Below are 11345 nucleotides of genomic sequence, written 5' to 3'. Positions count from 1 at the left end.
GTATATACTTATCAAGGACACTCAATAGTTGTTCCTTGAACAAGCTCCACATATCAATTATGCCCTTGCCTTGAAGCTTACTTTTCCAGGCCACACATCCTAAGTCATGCCTCACAGCATCATAATTTCCCTACCCCCATCTCTAACTCTTGCCCTGTAGTGCACACTTATCCCTCTCCATCACTCGAGTAAAGGTCACCGAATTGTGGTCACTGTCTCCAAAGTGCTCACCTACCTCTAATTCGAACAGCTGGCCTGGTTCGTTACCCAGAACCAAATCCAGTATGGCCTCACCTCTTGTTGGCCTATCTACATATTGTGTCAGGAAACCCTCCTGCACACATTGGACAAACACTGACCCATCTAACAAACTTGAGCCAAATCTTTCCCAATCAATATCAGGAAAGTTAGAGTCCCCCATAGCAACCACCCTATTACTTTCACTCTTCTCTTGTATCATCCTCGCAATCCTTTCTTCTACGTTTCTAGGACTATTAGGAGGCCTGTAAAAAACTCCTAACAGGGTGAGCTCACCTTTCCTATTCCTAACCTCAGCCCAAACTACCTCAGATGGCGAGTCTTCATCCATCGTCCTTTCCACAGCTGTAATACTATCTTTGACAAGCAATGCCACACCTCACCCTCTTTTACCCCCACCTCTGACCCTACTAAAATATTTCTGACTCCATGCTGCAGATGAACCTGGCTGTTTGACCTTGAGCTGATCTTCTGACCTCACGTCTAAGATATGTTCACGTGTGTTTATTTCGAGATGCCAGCTGGAATAGGGCATACCTGCATTTGGAGCGGTATTACTTTTCAATTTGTAAAAGCTTGCTGTTGTGATAAGAATGGAATATAAAAGTGTATATCAAGTTTGTACCATTACTGATAATTATCCCTCCCTCCCTATGTTATATTCATTTTCAAAATAATTTTCCAATTTTGTAAATCTGAAGGCCTTGGGTAATTTTGGGAATTGGCAACTGTGTTAATACAGCTAACCTTGTCATGTGGTAAGGGTTCCGATGAAACAAATGGAAAAGGAATGACTAATGGACAATTGGCTGAATGTGCAACACGTTGCCATGCCTGCGACCAGCTTGAATTGAATAGCTTCCATCTGCGACCTTTATTTGAAAGGCTAGTGCAGGTGGAGTTAGGGGGAGTCAGGTCAGGAACAAGAGTGTGTTGCTGGAAAAGCACAGGTAAGGCAGCATCTGAAGAGCTGGAGAGTCGACGTTTTGGGCAAAAGCCCTTCATCAGGAAAGGGCTTTTGCCCGAAAATCGATTCTCCTGCTCCTTGGATACTGACGACCTGCTGTGCTTTACCAGCACCACATTCTCGACTCTAATCTGCAGTATCTGCTGTCCTCACTTTCGCCTAGGTCAGGAGGAATAGTCAAGTGGTCAGGGAATGGTTAGGAATGATCATTAGGTTAGTCAGCTGATTGCGACTGATGATTTGGAAGTCAGTTGTGTAGTTCCCTTGATGTTAGGCAAAGTTTTAATCTAACATTTCCTGGATAATGACCCTGATAATTGCTACAGAACGGTCTGACCTCTCCACCACCAACTCAAAGTTGGCAGCATTTCATGGTGGAGCCTGTGGAGCAGGGGAATGGCCCACAGAAAACTGTAACTTCCCTGGATAATTCCCATGTGCCAGGACTTCCACACGGTCCCAACATTTATCAGGGCGTTCATATGGTGTAGTGGTAGTACCCATACCTCTGAGATAGGAAGCCTGGGTTCAAGTGCCACTCACTTTATAATAGAAAATATAAGAGCGAGGCTTTTCCTGGTGGAAATCACTTATTAACTATTTCAGTAAGTTACTTAAATACAAAGTTGTTCGCTAAAATAGAGGTATAACACAATAAAGTAAGTGGTATAAAAGTTCTCTATGAAGAGGCTGCAAGCCAGAAGTAAGACCCGGCAATGGCTTCCAGTGTTGAAGAGTTGGAGGTTGCTCCAACAAATAAACTGAGCAGGCCATCTGCTGGGAGTGGCTGAAGACTCCCATTGTTTCATTTGTATCGTCCATTGGGTTGAGGCACTTGCTAGCCTCGTTCAGGATAGCAGTCCCAGGTACCCCCTCTGTCTCCCTGCTGACAAACAGCAGATATTTTTAAGTTGTCTCTCCCCATGGTGTTCAGATAATTCTTATCAAAATGATTGATTTCATCTGTTATCACAAACAAAAACAAAGTGGCTGCAAATGTTAATTTTGATGAACCACTGTTCCACAAAGCAAAGTCAGTTTTCGTCATGATAGCTCATTGTCTCCTGTTGAGTGTTTAGAAGTTTTGAGTCTTTTATATCTTTTTAAGTGTTCTATGTAATGATTTCTTTTATGGTTTATTGAGTTAACATGTTTTAATTATCTGTCTTTGGCTGCAGTTGAATCCAGAAGAGAAGGTGTGTGACTTCTGATGACCATTTGGTTATACTCCTTGGACTGAATCTTATGTTTTTTTTTGGTGAAGCATGAGTTATGTTGGGATTTTAGAGGGATTCCCACTTTGGCCAGGCCAAAGCAGTTTTCTCACCATATCTTAACAATTTAATCTCATTAACTGCCTACCACACTCCAAGGCATTCCTCACGATCGATTCTATCCTCAGTTATAATGTCCACTGTTTCCCGCACAGCTCAACACGCACCGAATATCCACAAAAATACCAGTAAATTATGTGTCTGTATCATTCTTTAAAGGCCACTATGCAACCAGAGAGGTTCTGGCAATCTGCTGTTGCATCTCACCAGGAGTGTGACAAATATCCACCACCAACAATGGCTCAGCAGCAGCACTGCTGATCGGGCAGGTTGGGTGTTAAAGGACACAGCTGCTCAACTGGGTCTGTAGCAGGTAGTGAGGGAATGAACAAGAGGGAAAAACATACCTGACCTCACCTTTACCAACCTACCAGCTGCAAATGCATCAGTATCGGTTAAAGCGACTACCGCACAGTCCTTGTGGAGATGGCAGTCCCATTCTTACTGAGAATACTCCCCATCGTGTTGTGTGACACTATCACTGTGCTGAATGGGACAGATTTCTAACAGATCTAGCAACACAAGTCTGGATATCCATAAGGTGCCATGGGCCAGCAACAACAGCAGAATCTGTAACTTCATGGCCCAGCATATCCCGTACCCATTACTACCATCAAGCCAGGGGATCTGTTCAATGGAGAGTGCAGGAGGGCATGCCAGGAGTTGCACTAAGCACACCTAAAAACAAGTTTTGAGGAAGGGTCACTCAATCTGAAATGCTAACTCTGATTTCACTCCATAGATGCTGCCAGATTTGATGAGTTTTTCCAGCTGAATTCCAGAGGTGAGATAAGAGTGACAGCCCTTGACATCAAGGCTGCACTCAACAGTGTGTGGCATCAAGGAGCCCTTGCAAAATTGGCATCAATGGGTATCAGAGAGCAAACTCTCCACTGGTTGGAGTCATCCCTGGCACATAGGAAGATGATTGTGGTTGATTATATTAGATTCCCTACAGTATGGAAACAGCACCTTCGGACCAACAAGTTCACACCGACCCTCTGAAGAGTAACGCACTCAGACCCATTGCCCTGACTCTATATTTATCCCTGACTAATGCACCTAACACTATGGGCAATTTAGCATAGTCAATTCATCTGGCCTGCACATCTTTGGATTGTGGGAGGAAACTGGAGCACCTGGAGGAAACCCACACAGACACGGGGAGAATGTGCAAACTCCACACAGATAGTTGCCTGAGCCAGGAATCGAACCCGGATCCCTGGCACTGAGAGGCAGCAGTGTTAACCACTGGACCATCATGCTGCCTAAAATTGGGGTGGTTGTTGGAGGTCAGTCATCTTAGCTCCAGGACATCACAACAGGAATTCCTCAGAATAGTGTCCTAGGGCCAAGCGTCTTCAGCTGCTTCATCAATGACCTTCGCTCCATCACAAAGTTGGAAGTGGGGATGTTCACTGATGATCGCACAGTGTTTAGCATCATTCTCGACTCCTCAGGTACTGAAGCAGTCCATGTTGAAATACAACAAGATCTGGACAATATCCAGGCTTGGGATGACAAGTGGCAAGTAACATCCATGCCACCAAACGCCAGGCAATGACCATCACTGATAAGAGATAATCTAACCACTGCTCCTTGAAATTCAATGGTGTTACCATCACTGAATTCCCCCATATCTTTTGCTCTGGTGGAGGAACTAATGCAGTCATTGGTATGGCATGTCAAGGGAAGATATGGATGGGGGATATAACATGCAGATCAGTTTTAAGTGTGCAAACATGAAAAGAGCAACTGAGCAGCACTGAGATGCAGACCGGACCTATCCACGAGCTTGGTGCCAGTCCATGTATGCAACGCATCCTTGCAACAGCCTTTCAATGCTCATCACTAGAACGGTCTGCGCTGCAGGTTTGTGCTTCCGAAGCAGCTTGCACATGGATTGCAGAGGTGCCATGATGGTCATATGGAGATGGTAATTAAATGGTGATATCTATGGGAAAGGCATATATGCCACTGGTTGGTGTCCTGAGATACTGTTTAGCCTGAACCAGCATAGAAGCCTTGTAGAGTAAGCCTTTGAACCGTTCTGATTTCAGTGTTGAGATTTCTTGATTAGATCTTTTTGTTCAGATATTGCTGGCTTGTTTAGTGTGTTTGGTAAGATAGTTAACTGAATCTTACCAGTTAACTCACTGAGTTAGGCCATTTACGAGGTAGTTAACAAGCAATAATTCTCCTTAATTAGCAAATCCCCTCTGCCTCGTGATGCAAATAATTCATTTCTCTATATGGATGAACTTTTCTATTTCATTTTAATTTCCTTGATTAAAATTGTAAAGATGTTTTACTTCAACACTTTCCGACTTAAGTAATAGTCATTGAAAGATTAGGCAAGTCCTTACCTACTAGCAAAAGCATAACAGATGGATCAAGGTACTTCCAAATCAAGATAGACTTCTTGTCAGATTCTGCCACAAATCTCGTAAAAGCCCATATCATTTCAGATGCATATAACATTTTGCCCTTGTGTTCATTTTAAAGATAAATTAGCTTTTTTTCAGACCATAAAATATTATAAAAATACATTTTCAACACATCTCTTAACATTATCTGGGTGGCTTAGTCTTTCAATGCAGAGCCTGACAGACAAACATTTCTGTATTTCAGATTCTCCATGGCTATAAAAGTCTCAACCAGAACTAACAGTTAAAAATCACACCACACCAGGTTATAGACCAACAGGTTTAATTGGAAGCACTAGCTTTCCAACTGATGAAGGAGCAGCGCTCCGAAAGCTAGTGCTTTCAATTAAACCTGTTGGACTATAACCTAGTGTTGTGTGATTTTTAACTTTGTACACCCCTGTCAAACACTGGCATCTCCAAATCAGAACTAACAGTCACTTCTTATCTTTTCCTATTTCAGATACAAACGATTCTCTCATAACTCAGTCCCCAGTATACAGGATTCAAACTTATGATCATTACCCCACCCAACTCCAACATCCTCCCTCCCACCTGTCCTCAACACATCACCAACCTGTCTCATACTATCCAATTCTTGTTGAAATGTGGTTACCAAGTTTGAACACAGGCACAATGTGAACATTAGACTTTGCAGTCCACCCTGAACCACCCACCTTGCTATTTGAATTGTCTTTTTCACAAGTGACGAGCTCTGAACACATGGTTTTAATGTAAAATGTTTTCCTGCAATCCACGTACATGCCATTCATTTCTCCTCTTTATCCAATAGATTTTTAAAACATCTCCATAAACATTGATCACCAACAATAATGTGCATTTGTGAAACATATATTCTTTCCATTCATGTAAAGACCTCTTAGATTATTCTAAGTAAATAACCAAATGGTCATTCCATTCTGCTGATTTCTCTGTTCAAGTCTTTAAATTTATATTCTCAGTGAAGGTGAATGCATGACTTTGTTTCTCTACAAACACTTCTGTCAATTAAGGATTTTGATTGGTGCCCCCCCGCCCCCTTTTAGACCATGCAAGTCCATTATATGGACTTGCCAAATCTTTCAATGACTACTCCATAACCAGCAAAATGTTGAGGTAGAAAACCTTTACAATTTTAATCAGGGGAATTAAAATGAAACAGAAAAATTCATCCATCTAGACAAATGAATTATTAGCAGAATATCTATATTTTGAAGATAACGAGGACAACATTTCCAAATGCATCTCTATCCTGCTGATGTAAAAGCAGGACTTTGTAATCATATCAATTCCATTAAAGGGCTCAGAATGTCCCAATGTACTTTACACCCAATTAAAGATCTTGTCTGTCATTACTACAATGCACAAGATGCAGCAACTAAATTATGCACAACAGCAACTTGTGTTCATCTAAAACCTTTTAATGTAACTGGACGTACCAAGCTGCTATACAGGAGAGCAATCAAACAAAGTTTGACACAAACTACAATGCAACTGTTACTGAACGCAACTGTTACTGAACAAGTAACTTTGAAAGAGTGTCTTAAAGGAAGAAAGAGAGAGAGGGAGAGAGAGGGAGAGAGAGAGAGAGAGAGAGAGAGAGAGAGAGAGGGACAGTGACAGAGATATTTACAAAGAGAATTCCAGAGTTTGGGATCTAGAGAAATGAAAGCATGGCTGGCAGTCGTGGTGTGATTAAATTTGGGAGAGTGCGGGAGGTCAGAATTGGAAGGGCGCAGGGATCTGATCGTTGCATGACTCCAAGGAGTTACAAAGATTGTGAGGAGCAAAGCTACAGAGGGACTTGAAAACAAGAGTGGCATTTTTTTAAAAACTGAAATGAAGCTAGGCCAGGAGCTGTTGTATTTTTCTGAAAGGCATGGACGATATTCAAGAATCAGTATGGTGTCAAAACTGAGAACAATCCAAGCACTGGCATTGTTTCCACTGAGGCATGGAGGGCTGGAATGAGGAGCAGTAAAAGTTTTTAAAATTTTAAAACCATAATAAAACATAGGAGCAGAAATTAAGACATTCAGCCTATCGACTCTGCTCCACCATTCAATCATGGCTGATAAGTTTCTCAACCCTATTCTCTCGCTTTCTCCCCATAACCCTTCATTCCTTTGATACTCAAGAACCTATCAATCTCAGTCTTAAATCTGCACGAGTGAATTCCATAGATTCACCACTCTCTGTCTTAAGAGGTTTCTCCTTATCTCCATTCTAGAAAGTCTTCCCTTTACTCTAAGGCTGTGCCCTCAGGTTCTAGTCTCTCTTACCAATGGAAACATCTTCCCAACATTTACTCTGTCCAGGCCATTCAGTATTCTGTATGTTTCAACTAGATCCCCCTTCATTCTTTTAAATTCCATTGAGTTTAACCCTGAATCCTCAAATGTTCTTCATATGTTAAGCTTTTCATTCCTGCAACCATTCTTATGAATCTCCTCTGAACACACTCCAGGACCAGTACATCATTCCTGAGATATGGGACCCAAATCTGCACACGATACTCCAAATACTCCACAGCCTTATAGAGCCTGACAAGTACATTCCTGCTTTTATATTCAAACCCTCTCAAAATAAATGCCATCATTGCATTTGCCTTCCTAACTACTGACTCAACCTGCAAGTTTACCTTGAGAGAATCCTGGACTAGAACTCCCAAGTTTCTTTGCACTTCAGACTTCTGAACTTTCTGCCATGCCATTCCTCCTACCAAAGTGCATGACCTCACACTTTCCCACGTTGCACTCCATCTGCCACTTCTTTGCCCACTCACCTAACCTGTCCAAATCCTCCTGCAGCCTCCTTACATTGTCCTCTATCTATCTTTGTATCATTTGCAAACCTAACCAGAATGCCTTCAGTTTCTTCATCTAGATTGTTAATGCATAAAATGAAAAGTTGTGGTCCCAAGACTGAGCCTTGCAAAATATCACTTCTCAGGGTGCCATTCTGAGAAGGACCCTTTTATCCCCACTCTCTGCTTTCTGCCAGACAGCAATTTCTATCCACGCCAGCACCTTGTCTCTACACCATGGGCCTTTAACTTACTCGGCAGTCTCCTGTGCAGCATTTTGTCAAAGGCCTTTGGAAGTCCATTGGCTCTCCTTGGTCGAACCTGCTCGTTACTTCCTCAAAGAATTGTAGCAGATTTGTCAGGCATGACCTCCCCTTGATAAAACCATGCTGACGTTGCCCTATTTTACCATGCACTTCCAAGTATTCAGAAATCTCATCCTTCACAATGGATTCTAGGATCTTACCCACAAATGGCTTTAATGCAATGAACAGGAAATGACTATTTTCTCTGCCTGGGGAATCCATAAAGTTAACAATTTAAAGTTGCCACTGTCACATGGAGACAGGGATTGGAAGAAATGTCTTTACTCAGGGGATGGTGGTGCACAGAAAGCTTTGCCGCCTGGATTGATTCATGGTGAGGTTATTAGCAGCACGATATGGATAAGCATTGGGAAGAGTGGAAAATGCAAGACGGTGGGGTCCGTTCTCCTCTGGAATAAACATAGTAAAATATTAGCACAAATACAACAAGACTATACAGTCTTGTTCTGTACTGGAGGCTTCTCTGTTTCTTGGGACATTTCTGCAGCCTCTGTTTTGTAAATATTTCCACATGCAGATTTTTGACTGTGGAACTACTCTAAATATTTCCAAATGAGGACATCCTGCTCTATAAATATTCTGTATATACATACTGAATGTGAAACTGCTCTGTACATATTTTGGCATGTTACTTTTCCTTTCTGTATTTTGAGCCTAGATATTTTCTTTTACTGCAAATGCAAAATCTTCAAGATGTCAAGACAGTCACAGAATGGGAAATATTACAGAAGTGTCACCAGATTTTTCACAACATGATATGGTAGTGGGAAGGATTTGAGGTTTGAAGGTGGGTGCTGTTGGTGGTAGTGGGGGTGGGGTTAGCATGGGGTGGTGTAGAGATTCTGTACCGTGCTGTCAGGTATCCTTGCATGTTGAAAGAAATCAAAGAGAACATAGCAGAGGCCCTGATTGCAATCATTAAAGTGTGTTTGTATATAGAAGCAGTGTAAGACAATTTGAGGGCTGTGAATTTCAAACCTCTGCTCAAGAAAGCTAAAAGTTTTTAAATCAACTAACTTGAGAATCAATGACATAACTGAGACCCGATCTGTGTTCTATAATGGCTCTTAAAGGGTTAATGTTGGAAAATGTATTAAGTTCTATCCAATCAGATGCTGCCATAAGGATTTTGATAGGGAAAAAGCAGAACAGCTTATGATTGCAAAGATATTGCATTTTGTGTTTCTCTGGGGAGAGTTAATTTTGCTGGGGATGTTGGCATGTGGTTTCCTTTTATGCACTGTTTTTTGGCTGTTTGCCATGTGTTTGTATTTGGAGGACTGTAGTATTGTTTACTTTATTGGTTCTGTGTACTGTTCTCCCTGTTGGTTATGGGGGGGTGACTTGAGACATTTGTTTTCGAGACCCCGTTTCTTTGTCGTTTTTTGATAATTAACTATTATAGTGTTGTGTGTATTGTCAATTTGTATAACATCGAATAAAGTGAAAAAAGTCTGCAAAGAAGACAGATCTATCATCCAGGTCTCCTCATAGCCTCAGCAACAATGTCTATCTTGCTAATGCAGCTTGTACCGGATTGCTGCAATGTAATAAACTATCTCTTATTTAAGCAAAGGACATTTTCTCACTAAGATTAGTTGTTTTCCTCTATCATTGTAAGTAAGTCCCTGCCTAGACCATTCAAGGAAAGGGAATGGTGAAAGGAAACCACCACAACCACAAGCCTGTAGTATTTGGTAATCACAGTACGTTTTGGATGTAGGTTTGCTTGCTGAGGTTGGAGGTTCATTTCCAGACGTTTCGTTACCTTACTAGATAACATCTTCAGTGAGCCACATGTGAAGCAATGCTGAAAATTCCTGCTTTCTATTTATATGTTTGGGTTTCTTTGGGTCGGCGATGTCATTTCCTGTGGTGGTGTCATTTCCTGTGATGAAGTCACTTCCTGTTCCTTTTCTCAGGGGGTGGTAGATGGGGTCTAACTCGATGTGTTTGTACATACAACATGGCAGCAGAGATGCCCACGGTTGCATAATACCACAAGATAACAATGGTGAGAATGATTTGGAGGAGCGGGTGTTGGAGTGGGGCAGACAAAGTTAACAAACACCAGGTTATATCCAACAGGTTTATTTGGAAGCACGAGCTTTCAGAGCATCAACAGCATTTCACGACTGTAGATGACTTACTAGTGTTTGGTGAAAGACTGGTTATTCCAGCTTTACTGTGGCAACATAACCTAGAAAGACAGACCAGGGACAGAACAGAATGAGAGTGTGGTGCTGGAAAAGCACAACAGGTCAGGCAGCACCCGAGGAGCAGGAGAATCGACATTTCAGGCAAAAGACTTTCATCAGTCTTTTGCCGAAAATGTCAATTCTCCTTCTCCTCGGATGCTGCCTGACCTGCTGTGCTTTTCCAGCACCACACTCTCAATTCTGAACTTTGGCATCTACAGTCCTCACTTTCTCCAGGGACAGAGCAGGTTTGCCAAGTGCAAAGCCACAGCTTGCGTAACAATATGGTAGCCTGGGATCTTAAAGGAAATCAGCTGATTCTGAAACTGGTACTCTTCAGGGGCTTGAACAGCAAGAATCACTGATACCTGACACTTTTGTGAGCAGACAGCGGGAACAGAACTGTTTATGTTTGCTAGACAATCTTAACTTTTGCTGTTGACTGTTTTTCATGGTGGCCAGATACCATCACCACAGACGCATTTATCAGGGTCTTGCATGAAATATTTGTTACACATAGTACATGAATGTGGTCAGACCATTGGACCACAGTCTGCTATCATGGCATTCATTAAATTGCAGCCAGTTCTGTTTTGGAACATGTGGCAAGTTCACTGAGATTTCCAGAATCAAATGGGGAAACCGAAAGCAAGGTCCAGAAGGTGAAGCTGTTTTTGAAGAAAAATTCTGAGTTTTACAAAGCATTGTTAAATTGCTGACCCATCCTACCCCAGTGTGGTTTAGTGCAGTTGGAATTGCTGATGGGAAAAAACAAAGACTTAACTGCTTATCGTATCAAAGAGATTGACCACGCAGTTATTCCCACAGTTCTTCAATATGCAGGAAGAAACAGTCTTCGAATATAATTGACACCACTGCCCATGATGGTTGGTATATCTGGGCCATTGACAATTGGAATCAATATTAACAAGAAAGATACAGTCACTAAAGATGCAGCAGATTAGCAGTGACCATATATTGTTTATGCGACTGAGAGATTTGGACGAAGGTACCTTAGGAACTTTCCCTT

At 41.9% G+C, this 11345-nt stretch overlaps 1 protein-coding gene across 6 annotated transcripts in view; it reads right to left on the bottom strand.

The window, feature by feature from the left end:
• LOC122552699 (muscarinic acetylcholine receptor M3-like) overlaps positions 1–11345 on the bottom strand; it is a 335328-nt gene that overhangs the window by 131915 nt on the left and 192068 nt on the right. The window contains exon 1 of one of the 6 annotated variants that reach the window (XM_043695574.1): positions 535–545. The exons of the other annotated variants lie outside the window; for them this stretch is intronic. The gene's annotated coding sequence lies outside the window, so the exon portion shown is untranslated. Of the gene's footprint in view, positions 1–534; positions 546–11345 lie in introns of those variants that run through there. 6 annotated transcript variants of the gene reach the window in all.

Source organism: Chiloscyllium plagiosum, chromosome 9, assembly GCF_004010195.1.
Source record: "Chiloscyllium plagiosum isolate BGI_BamShark_2017 chromosome 9, ASM401019v2, whole genome shotgun sequence".
In the NCBI taxonomy this organism is placed as follows: domain Eukaryota; kingdom Metazoa; phylum Chordata; class Chondrichthyes; order Orectolobiformes; family Hemiscylliidae; genus Chiloscyllium; species Chiloscyllium plagiosum.
The sequence above is the reverse complement of the archived record's forward strand: the minus strand, read 5'-3'. Positions and strand labels throughout refer to the sequence as shown.